We start from the raw sequence: 13062 nt of genomic DNA, 5'->3' as shown, positions 1-13062 counted from the left end.
ATAAATTAATCTTCTTATCGCACCTGATGGCTTAATAACCTAGTACGGTCAAGTCCGGTCTAGAAAAAATCCGACAACAGACGACGACGGCTGGAAAAATAAACACAACATACCACACAGAAGTGCAACTCGATTTGCCATAAGTTATCGCACGTTACGATTATCGACATATTCGATGGACGAACAGACGGCATTCAAGGAAGGTAGCAATGGACGGGTGACCAAGATATCGGCTAGGTAAAATCTGGAACCAAGCACTGCCAGGCGAGATGATCAAGCGCTTAGTAGCACATTTTCGAGTTGATCCAAAGCAAAAAAGGAAAAGGCTGCTCCAGAAGGTGCAGAACGATTATTATTACTCGAAAGCAGAAAACTTGGGACTTGGGAGTCCGTAAAGGAGGATGGCACACGACGATGGCCATGGCTATTCGGATGTTCCTGGCCACACGTTTGCAAAACATGCTTTTTAACGGTTTTCAACCTACCAGACCATGCTGCTGCTGCTGCATGACAGATCGGAATCATTTATGCATCTGGTTTTGGCAGCTGCACTTTTTCCCCTTGGATTACCTTCTACTGTCTGTAGCACCGTGGGAGGTTTACCGTTTGTGGTGGGTGCGTTAAATTAATTACTTAATTTGCATCTGCATCTTCGAGAGTGTGTGGTTCCTGGCTGTTTGTGCTTATTAGTAACAGTCACTCGATTAATGTACTTGCCTTACGAGATGAACACTGACTAGCTATTAGTTTAGCTTTTTAATTGATGATTCAAGTCGGTCTTTCAATTTTACTATGCAAACACCAAATTTTTAACTATTCAGAATTGTTGTTGTTCAAAATATTATTATTGACAACTAGTTTCCTTTCTCGTCGCATGGTTTGAAATTTCCATCTCGATAAATCATTCGAGTCGAGCAATCGAAAGTAGCGAATGTGATCAATCGACTGATTTTCCGCTGTGTCATGTGCCTAAAAAGCAAGTTATTTGCCGGTAAATGTCTTGCTCACTTGCTTATGTATGTGCACAATCAACAGTCAAGTTGGTAGTTTGGAATTATGTTACCGCGTGGTTAACCTCTGGCATTTGTAGGGCTGCTGCTGTTGCATATCGCAGGCTAAATTTTCCTTCCCTGCGGGAAAGTATTACAGGGCTACTCAAAGGGCGGTCGATTTCAATGGAGCTCAATTCAACTCAATCAGCCTATGTTCAGATCCACATACCATAGTTCCAGACCTACCTAAGTACTTGATTCGTTGTGATAGATCGCGCGGAACAAATTAGAAACGTAGTAGTACATTATCCAACCCTGAATTTAGCAAAGGTTGAGAGAGATTATGGAACAGATGATGAATTGAAGAATTTTTCAATAATGTTTATAATAAGTTGTCCAATAATATGTTTTTTCAAGGATATGATGGCTTACATCTCACAAATGCTAAAATCACCAACCCACCGAAAATGTACTTTGTATGCCGTGACCGGGATTCGATATCAAGACCGTTAACTCAAAAAACTTGAAGGGATCCTCTACACTCTACACCACAGACTGCCTTTCAGATTTTGTTATCGGCCGAAGTGCATTGTTATTGGATAAATATTAGTAATATCATAAATTTCTCAACTTAAGTTAACTCAATATATACATTTTTGAAATTTTTTTTAAAGGTATAAGCAGATGGCGTTGACTTCATTTGGCACATGGCACCCAGTTATTCAGATAGAGCAAGTTCACTGGTGTTGGGAAAAAGTGGTAGACATTTTGTCACTTTTAGCACATTTTGGAATTTTTGCCATGCAAAAACATTTTCAAGATCTGTGGCCTTCAACACGTGTTTTTTAACAACACGTGTTGTAGTTTCGCATGCTGTGATGCAAAAATTGCAATATTCCTATCACATACGCCTGAAATAGAAACAGTGCTGTAAAAAATACAACGCCCAACAATCTTGAAAACATTTTGCTAAACAACCTGTTTAGCCCGATATTATCGTAGAAATTTCCTGTTTTTATTTTAAAGTTGGGTGGCATTTCCTAACTAGGATAGCATTTCTTCAAATCGATCGATGCGCACTCTGGAATCGATATTGCGTACTGTTGGAAAAATTATCCAGAAAACGAAATCGAGTGTCCAGTCAGTATGGTCAGTGATTTAACTACAGTTGCCGGATTCCACTCCGATGCTTCGTTTGAACTTTGCAACCATTTTTTAAGTTTTCTTCTATCTCTTTTAACCGCTTGGTCCATCGAAACTTCGGAAAAACTCAACAGTTTCCTAATCGATAATGATAGATGGCAATTCCTTTTTTTCTATTCAACTCGCAGCGCTTAGGACGCTCGACTTAATAGGCTATGACCGATCGAAGCTGACACGTTTTTTTCTGACAGCGGAATAGTAGAATTTTAAATGTTTAAAAATGTAAATTATTTTATGAATTTTGTGTAGTTAGTGATAAGAATATTGTTTTAAGTGACTGTAGTTCGAACAGGATACCTTCGTTAACCTCCTCCTAAAGTTGGAGAAGCAGCGCTTCCAGGTGGCCCACCTCAGGACAGCAATGGAGTTCCCCAGATCTCTCGAACATCGGATATCGGTGTTTGATAATTCTTTGGTGAGTCTGTTCCTTTGGGGGTTTTCTTATTTTTGTAAACTCACTTTTCTCTTAACTTAAAATTGTTATTATCGATTTTTTCTATCAATCGATTGACCTTGACAAAACAGACCGATAAAGTCTAACTATTCCAGTCAAATAACAGATGTGATACTATTCTGATGGAAATCTTAGTTGGGAAGTGTCTTGAGTACAACGTAATTCAAAAATACTCAACAGAATACTTTGTATCAAAAATACTTTCTTTTTATTATACCTAACTTTTGGATTATGTCTCCTCATTATTTTGAAATTTTATGATTATATTTTGATTCTCTGATAATTAAATTCCAAACAGAAAATAATTTAAACGTACTTAACATTAAAATAAAAATATTTTCTTGTTAACTTACTTGATGCACAAATAATCACGCCATTTTTAGTGAGAAAGGAATTAAGTGAACCAACTCGAATTAATTTTTTTTTGTGAAATCTGAAAGTCAAAAGTGGAGTTATTTTTGAGTTTTGTCAATTAATTGGAAAAAAAATCATATTAAGTAAACATAGACTTTTATCTGTATTTTGGTCCATATGAAAATTGGAACACTGATGAACCGGAAGTTCACAATTTTCATGAAAAATCCATGGAATTGTAGAGGTTAGATTACGAACGTTACAAATATTTTTTATTTCGATTTTGAAAGTGATTGAAACTTAATGGCAGGAGACTTCAATGATTAAAACTTAGAAAATACTAAAAATTTTGAAAAATTAGAATAAATTATTACGTCTATTGTAGATGACATTTTTTTTAATGTGTTCAAAAAAAATCGTTTTGCAAAAATTTTATTTGGAATTGATTTAAATACGCAAAAATAATGAATTTTGATTTTTTTTTTCAAAATAGATTTACCTAAAAATATGAAGCAGATCTTAAAACCGAGAAAAATAGGAGTTTCTATTAAAAAAATAAGGAGTTTTAGGAGCATAAGAGCTTATGCTTTTCGTGACCACGTCGCTCACCAAGGCGACAATCCAAGCCATATTACCTCAATCCTCTAACACTCAGCGTGATATTTGTGGACGGATGGCGCAAAACAAATCATCACCTGTGCTGCACTTCCTTTCCCTCTATCGACTACATGGTAGAGTGTCCATTTTCCGGCCATTTTCCCATTCCGGGAATCGGGAAATCTGGTGGCCTGTTTCCCGGGAATTCCCGGGATCCCGAGAAATATTAAAAAAAAAACATGTAAAATATATGCACTTCAATTCAAATATACAAAGCTTATCGAACCTATCGTGCATACAAGCCCATAATGTGTTCAAATTATACTCTTCTTAAAGTTTTTAAGTTATTTTTTTTATCAAATAAATAAAATTGTTTTCAACAAAGATAAATTAAAATCAGTAAACTGAGCTATAAAAAACTTGAATAAGTCAAATGAAGCACGGAATTATTCATGGAATTAGAGGTTAATAAAAAAAATCTTTTTATTTGTTTGATTATTCCAACCTTTTTTCGTTTTTCTAAACACTTAACATATTTGCTATTCATATAAAAAAAAAACCGATTTATTCTTCATTTATAATTTATGAAATTCTTCTGGCTTTCAAAGCCAGAGGGAAACAAGTGCATAAATGATACTTTCGAGAAAACACAATCTGCCTACCTATATATTTTTCAAAGTGTTGTGGGTTTTCGTGCAATGAAAACGGTATGGAAATACATATGATCTTTTTAAACTTATATATCTATTTGAATAAAAAAAATGGCTGCAAAATATCTACTGCCTCAGGAATTGGCACGTCCTCAGTGAGTTTTGTATGAGTACATTTTCAAAAATAACAATGGTTCTGGAGGCTATCAGGATTTTCCAGAGAAATAATTTCATACATGTCGGGAATTCCCGGGAATGAAACTATGATTCCCGGGAATCGGGAATTCCCGAATTTTTTAAATTTCCGGGAATTCACGCCCGGGAAATCCCGGGACGGACACTCTACTACATGGACTTGGCCGGCGTCGTTATTTATTCATATTAAAGAATGAGATTCTCAAAACTGCATAATGAGATTGTGTCGCTTGTTCCCAGCACCTCTCATTTGGCTCATTGTGCAATGTTGATTACCTCGAACAAATCACGGAGTGCAACCATTATACCATTGGCCAGGAGGGGCCGCAGGTGGACCGTAGTTGATAGCAAGCTCAAGCTCAACTCGCAGCGCTTAGGATGCTTGCCATTTGAAAATTTAGTTGTCCTTCCTTAGCTTTTCTCCTAAGTTAACGAAATCCTGTTCATCGTCGGAACCATGCACTGAAGGAGCCGGAGTTGTGTGTCGGTAAGAGCTTGAAACGCTAACAGGACGAGGATAGTTGAAGTCGGAAGCACGCTTCAGATAACTCTTAGACTCATTAACGAAATCCGGTAGACGGCTTGCAATGCCTTGATGCGTACTTGGCGATTGTATATTCCCAGATTTCTCAAATCGAGCAGATCGCTCAAACGCTCGGTACGATTATGCTAGATAATTCTCTGACGTCGGTCAAGGCTGGAGAAGTGAAACATGAACTTAGCTAGCTTACTTAGCTGGTATTTGCAAGTGAGAAAACCGATAGAACCGTTCAAATCGGAATTTTCTAGGGAAATATCGGATTTTTTGAAAACGTCCCGTATAAATGCAGTAAAAGTAGTAAATGATCGTTGGAATGAATCCTTCAAAATACCCTACTGAAAAACGATCAGCAAACTATTCAGATTATTTTCCGGAATGAATTGGATTCCAAGCAAACCAGTCAGATACATATGATATGTATTTTTGGAATCAGTTGGATTCAAAGTCAAAAAATCAATCGGAGATACAGTCAGTCGGAGGAGTCAGAAAATTCAGTATCCATCAAATACACTTACTTACACTTACACATTCACACTTACACATACACAAATACACTTACTATACACTTTAGTAATTATTCCTAAAAAAAACATAAAGGGAATTAAGCTGGATTCCATATTCATTCAGGCCGAACCGAATGCATTCGGTCAGCAATTTGATTCGGTATTATTCACATGGTCGAAGTAGGCGTTGGAATTCGGTTTGTCGGATAATCTGATCGCGCGATCAGGACATGCATTTGACGATTGTTCGTAAACCATCAAGTTTCTTGTGCAGTCACTCCGCCATTAGGAGTTATCAGAAATCTATGAGATTTAAATATTCGGTTTTTATTTATTCGGTAGCACTTCAGAGTTGGGTTGGATTTAGGCTTTTGGATGGCTTGATCGACGGGATCAGAACTTGCATTTGGCGGTTATTAATCAAGCATCATCCAGGATTATTTCTTAGCAATCGGGCATGGTAAAACCAGGACATTCTAACGCAACTCTACGTCACCCACACATACACACAATGAATCAATCGGAATGAAGCCATCGGAGTACGAGTTACAAGTAATACGGTTTGACTGTTGGTGGGAAATTATGATGAGTCAGTTTTTTGGGGTCATAGAGCTTACAGGGTGACAAAAAAGTCCGGTCACACTTTTTTGGGGTCGCCTGTAGCCTACACGTTGCATCTCTCTGGTGCCTTCTTCATGTCAAATGAAAGGGCTAAACTTGCTGCCCATAGTGGCAGAGTTTCGTTTCTGTGCAGTTTGTTTACATTGAGTTGTGAGTTAAGGGCAGCTGTTTTCGCTGCTCGGTTTGGCGCGCAGATGACAAGCTCTTTTTTCGGACGAGAAGCTGTTCGTTTTGGAGCAAACAGTCAATCGCCAAAATGATCGAGTTTGGAGTGTGAGCCTCCAGCAAGCTCCTGCGGACAAACTGAACTTTTCCCGGTTCCAAAATAAGACGTCAGTCTTGCTTCCTGACAGATGGCGCAGCATCCCACACCGCAAAGGTTGTTTAGGCGTGGTGTGAGAAAAACTTGACCGATTTTATTTCGAAGAATGAATGGCCTCCGTCGTCTCCGGATCTGAATCCACTGGATTGTTTCGTCTGTAGCTGGTTCGACCAGATAAAGATGGTGTAATTCCGAGGTATCGTCTGTGAAGTATCTTTATGAGTTACTGAATAAAGCTATGAAAGCCAGATTCAGATTTTCTTCTTATTCTTTGAGATATTGAGGTTTTCCTGTGTGACCGGACTTTTTTGTCACCCTGTAGACTGATATGTTAAGCTCAGTCGTCAGTTTTGCCGGAGAATTATTCGGTTTTTTTTTCAGAAACTCGCTCAGCTACCCAGTCAGTAACCCATTCTTCAAATCAAGTCAGAAACACATTCAGAAATTTGGTCGGAAACTCATTCAGCAAAACAGTCAGAAACTCATTTAGTAAAACGGTCGGAAATTCATGCAGCAACAACGTCAAACGCATATTTGGAATAAATACGGTCAGCGTTTATGTTATTTGTGTGTCAGTTTTAAAGCCTGGATGTGTGTCGGAAGAGCTTGGGGACTGCCAAAATCATCGGTTTCCTGGGGCACAAAGAGGTTTTTTCCGAAGGGTCAAGCCAAGCCGCTCTTTTTTTAAGCTTAAAATTTAGCTGTTTTGGTTCAAAACAGTACTTCAGTGGCAGTCCTCAACATTAAGTTCGATTGTGCAACCGCAAAACTATATTCTGACTAGCATACTCAAAACTAAGTTCGAAAGCCGAACTCCAATTTGATCTTTTTTTAATTTATTCGTAGGTACTAAAAATGCAACATACACAAAATAGTTCAATTTTTAGTTTATAAGGTCGATCTCAGTTTTACTCCTTGGCCGAAGGGAAAATGGAATTAATTTTAGTTCGCAGTTCGAACTCCGTTTTGAGCCATCGAACGGAAGGATGGAACTTAATTTTAGTTCATATAATCGAACTTTGTTCAACCACGGTCAAAACAGCGCTTCAGTGGCATCCCTCAACTTTGAGTTTGACTGGGCAATCGCAAAACTAAGTTCTGACAGTAGACTGGCCCAAATTTGTATGGGGTAATTTTTACAACATTTTTTTCAACGCGGCAACCCCTAGAAGGTGCCTTCAGGTGAAAAAATTACTTTCTGAAAGTTTCAGGTCATTTGGCAAAAGCACGAGCTGGCGCAAAGGACTTGAAATTTGTATGGAGATTTTCGTCAAAATGTATGAAAAATCGACATACTTTCACTCTTTGTGTTCTAAAATATGTTTCCAGTAGGCTAGAAAGCTCAGAATTTCAGAAATTGTAGTTCAAACAATGACAAACAACTTTGTAAAAGACTGTATCGCAATACGAGTTGACTGTGATGAGTTATCCGCAGTTCAATGTGTGATTTTTTTTCGCATTTCATATCGGTGTATAGGTGGATTATTAGTACTAACTTGATCGCATTGTCACACAATTAGAATAACAGATAGAAAGTTTGTGTCCTCCGCAAAGTTGTAACTTATTTTATATCAAATATTTTTGCAAAAAGTTGAAAGAAAGTTTGAAAAACTATCAACTGCTGCATTGTGTGACGATGCGATCAAGTGAGTGCGATTATTAGCCCATACACCGTTCACGATATATCAAAGCAATGTGAAAAAAAAATCACACATTCAATTGCGGATAACTCATCTCAGTTTGCTCGTATCACGTCACAATCTTCTACAAACTTGTTTGTCAATGTTTAAACTACAATTCCTGAAATTCTGAGCTTTCTAGCATACTGGAAACATATTTTAGAACACAAAGAGTGAATGTCGATTTTTCATACATTTTGCCGAAAATCTCCATACAAATTTCAAGTCCTTTGCGCCAGCTCGTGCTTCTGCCAAATGACCTGAAATTTTCAGAAAATCATTTTTTCACCTAAAGGCACCAATCTAAGGGGTGCCGCGTGGAATATAAGGATTTTTTTGGTTATGGGCCAGTCTATTCTGACAGGCATACTCAAAACTAAGTTCGTTAACCGAACTCCAATTTGTATGCCTTTATTCGTAGGGGAGATGAGGGCATAATGGGCACCTTAAGGAAAATGCTTATTTAACAAGGAAAATGCTTATTTAGAGAACAGTTGTAATATGTGAATTACATCATTGTTTCGTGTTCTGACACTCAAATAGTCTATTGTCTAATTGGATGAAACTTGAAAAAGTACTAAAAAACGTTTAAAAATGCATTTTAAAAAATTTTGCCGAAAGCTGAAAACCAGTCACTGTAGAGGCATAATGAGAAACCCCCCGAGGCAGTATGAGCACCATTAATTAAGGCATAATGAGCATTTTCTGCCGGGGAATCTAGCAGCGAATTCGACTCGATGAATTCAAATGAGTAATAGAGCTACAGCTCAACTTGTATCGTCTGACGATTTGGCCTATTGGTTAGATGTCGGAGAGATAATCAGTAGGCTCGAGTTCGATTCCTAGTGGAGGTGATTTTTTTTTCATTTAACATTTATGATCATGATGGCACTGAACGGTGAGGCGTAGATTCATCAAACAAAGCAATAACAAAATAATCTAGGTCTGTTTGTTGAATTCAAAGAATTAACACATGTTCATACATTATGTTTCTGGTGTTTTGTTTGACGGATGAAGCTTTGATGCTATTAGCCGTATAATGTAACAATAAAAAAAATCAATCATGAATGGTATGTGCAAAAAAAAATCCCCTCTAACAGGATTCGAACTCGAGTCTACTGATTACCTCCCCGACATCTAACCAATAGGCCAAATCGTCAGACGATTTCTGTCAAGCTGTAGCTCTATTACTCAGTTGACTTCACCGAGTTGAATTCGCTGCTAGATTATTCGGCAGAAAATGCTCAATATGCCTTCATTGAAAGTGCTCTATTCGCCTCTAGTGAACAAATTAAAGTAAAAACGGGTTTTAAAATTGATTAAAGTGAAAAATCAAAAATTTTACGATGCTGAAAATTTAGAAACAATGTGTAGATCATGTTGCAGTGCGTACATTTCAGATAAAGATGATTTAAAGGCCATAAAAGCTTATTTGGTGGTGCTCAAAAATTATAAGATTTTCGTCACTTGAGAACCTAGCTGGTTATTATTTAATATTTCTGTAAATATGAAAAGGATATTAATTAATACTATATATATTAATCTATATATATAAAAAGCAATTTCTGTGGGTTTGTTTGTTTGTTTGTTTGTTTGTCCTCTATAGGCTCAGCCATCTTAAAAGCTAGAGAGCTAAAATTTGGCATGGATACTAATTAGGACCAGGAATGATGAAAAATGTTTTCAGATTTTCGAATGACCCTTTCTAAAGGGGGTCGTCCATACAAGACAAATATTGTTTTCGCGATATTGACGTTATTTTTTGTCGGATTGTGACAAAAATTTGCACATAGGGGTTTTTAGAGATGAGGAATTGATTCCAGGTATTGAATTTTGTGTCAGAAGTCGGCAAAAGGGGTCGTCCATATGAACTGTTCAGTATTTTTACTATTCTGACGTTATTATGCATTGGATTGATATGAAAATTAGAAAGTGAGTGTTTTGAGGGACGAGCAATCGATTCTACGTATTAAATTCAGGGTCAGGGGTCTGCCAAAGGGGTCGTCCATATTTTTAATGTTTTAACTATATCGGCGTTATTACGCATTGGATGGAGATGAAAATTTGAAGACCGGGATTTTAAGGAAGGGACAATCGTTTCCAGTTATCAATTTTTGTAGAAGGGGTCGGCAAAAGGGGTCGTCCATATCATCTGTTCAATGTTTTTGCGATATTGGCGTTATTATAGATTTGTTTTTGATAAAAATTTGCATAAGAGTATTTTGAGGAACGATCAATCGATTCCAGGTTTCAAATTTAGGGTCAAATGTCGGCCAAAGGGGTCGTTCATATTAAAATTGTTTTTGAGATATTAATGCTTCAATACATTGGATTAAGATGGAAACTTGGTACGTGGGAGTTTCAAGGAAATGAGTCAAATTTTAATTCAGAGGTCTGCGAAAGGGATCGTCCATAAGAACTGTTCAATGTTTTTGGGGTATTGACGTTATTATGCATTGGATAGAGATGAAAAATTCCACATAGAAGTTTTGAGGGACGCTCAATTGTTTCAGATTTCAAATCTCGAGTCAGGTGTCGGCAAAAATGGTCGTCCATATTACCTGTTCACTGTTTTTGCTATGTTGGGGGTTATTCGAGTCGAGTGACTCACAAAACTTCACTTATTTATCCTGACTCCAGGAAATGTTTCAGAGAAGAAATGTTAGTATGAATGAGCTCAAAAATCGATCACAGGACATTTGAGGTGGAACTTCTAGCCTAGAGTTGTTTCTGGAGTCGGCACAACGATGTGAAATTTTTCACATCACGTCACGTGACTCTCAGAATATGCCCCATTGTCTTGGTTATACATCGGATTATAATGAAAATTTGCACATGGGGGTTTTACAGCATATGTTTTTGATTTCACGTCTCAAATTTTTACAAGAAATCAGTAAAAGGGTTCGACTTAATATTTTCGATTTTTTTTTGCAATCATTACGTTATTAAACACGAGAGTTGCGCAGGACGAGGAATCAATTCCTGATAACAAACTTTCTATTAAACGACAGAAAAAGGGGACGTCCACATTTACTGTTTAATGTTTTTGTAATAATTGTTTAATTATGCATGAGATCCACAAAAAAATTCATTCACAAGTTTTTTACAAAACGCACAATTGATTTATGAATTAAAATTTTTAATCAGACGACAGAAAAGGGGTCGTTAATATTACCTTTAAAATATTTTAGACATAATTTCGTTGTTATGCATCGAAAATAACAAAAAATCGTACACAGGTGTTCTTTTCGACGGTCAATCAATTTCTTATTTTAAATTTCCGTTTGATAGACAAGCAAATATGTCGCTTGCATGTCTGTTTTATATTTTAAGTAATCTTTGGTGAAAATTCGTCCCAATTACCAACCAAATACCAAATCATCAGATTTAAAGTTAAAAGCGAAACGGAGTTCGTACGGGATCAGCTAGTTAATATATATAAATTAATACTATAGGTAGTACGACACAAGTCCTCATGAAAATTTGTTTAAGAAAATACGTACTTATGTAGAAAAATGGACTTCTCATTATGCCTCGGGTGCTCGTTATGCCCTCATCTCCCCTAGCTACCCAAAATACAGTTCGGCGAAAATAGCGCAAATGGGATTAGTTTTGAGTTTGCAGTTCGAACTCCGTTTTGAACCATCTCAAGGAGGAAAAGTGGAACTCAACTTAAAGCTCATAGAATCGAACTATGTTTATAACCACGGTAAAAATTTAATTTTTAGTACCAAAAAAGGAGCATGTAGGCACGACCTCTTTTCCCAGCCAACCACGATCGGAGACGGTAACATTATTCGAGGCCTGAGTGGCCAGAGTCGGAGGTCATTGTCAGAGGTCCAAAGGAACAAATTTTAAAGGAGTCCTTTAGAATTAGTTCTAAATCATTATGTTATAAAAATACAGTCCACTAAGTTTGTAATGTTTTTAAGAATGTACAGACCCCGTTCGATTTTGGCAACACACCCGTACATTTGTGTTGCCAAAATCGAATGTTGCCAAAATCAAACGGTTTTTTTTCTCAACTTTTTTTTCAGTCAGTTTTACAAAATAACTGTTATTATTATCAAACACGTTATTTTTGGTCAATTCCGACCATTTGTAGTAATTTTTTTAATTTTTTTTATCAAGTTTTTGATGCGTTATGAACTTTTCTTAATTTGTTTGTAATGTTTGTTTTAATTTGTCGTATTTGCTGTTTTTGTCATCCTTTATCATTTTTTAGTTATTTTTTCTCATTTTCAGTCTTTTGTTTAAATTTTTTTTTTAACTTTTTGAATTTTTCATCTTTTTGTCATTTTTGAGTACTTTATAAAATTAAAAAAAACTTTTGTTTTTATTGTTGCATTTTATCACCATTTAACAACATAAAAACGAATTTATGGTATTTGTCTAAATTAAATTGGTCCTATTATAACGAAAACTAAAAGTTAAGTAACGAAGATCGCAAATTATTCCTCATATTCAATTTACCAAACCTCTTAATCAAAATAAAAAGAAAACCGAAATGTACCATGAATGATTTTTGCCAGTTGGTTCCGGTTCCGGTTCCGTGATATCGAAAAAAAAAACTCCGCGCACGAGTAGTGAATGCTTTGAATATTACATTCGAGCTGTCTATGCACTTAAAGTATACAATTTTTAATAAAAATCGCCAATTTTTGTTGCATACATTTGGAAACCATTTTTTAACTTGTCCAAATCTGAAAATTTCTCCCTGATTCCACTTCTACCTTGAATTCCCGTTCATCAACGCCTACCCTTTTCACGAGCCCATCAAAGCAAGCGATAATTTTTCATCGCAGCCGGAACCGTTGCCCTGGCAACATGTTTGTACACGCGTCACTATATTTGCCGTCGATTGCAGACGCTATACCACCCACGCTTGGGTGCCGGAATTCGTTTAATGGCCTTATCCAAAACCCTCCACCAGCACATACCAGAATCACTA

The 13062-nt window shown here is 36.7% G+C and overlaps 1 protein-coding gene across 1 annotated transcript in view; it reads right to left on the bottom strand.

Annotated features, from left to right (window-relative positions):
• The window catches only part of LOC129751277 (uncharacterized), a 163013-nt gene that overhangs the window by 18331 nt on the left and 131620 nt on the right, over positions 1–13062 (bottom strand). The gene's annotated exons all lie outside the window — the stretch shown is intronic.

This window comes from Uranotaenia lowii, chromosome 3, assembly GCF_029784155.1.
Source record: "Uranotaenia lowii strain MFRU-FL chromosome 3, ASM2978415v1, whole genome shotgun sequence".
NCBI lineage: Eukaryota > Metazoa > Arthropoda > Insecta > Diptera > Culicidae > Uranotaenia > Uranotaenia lowii.
This window is presented reverse-complemented; position numbering and strand designations above follow the sequence as displayed.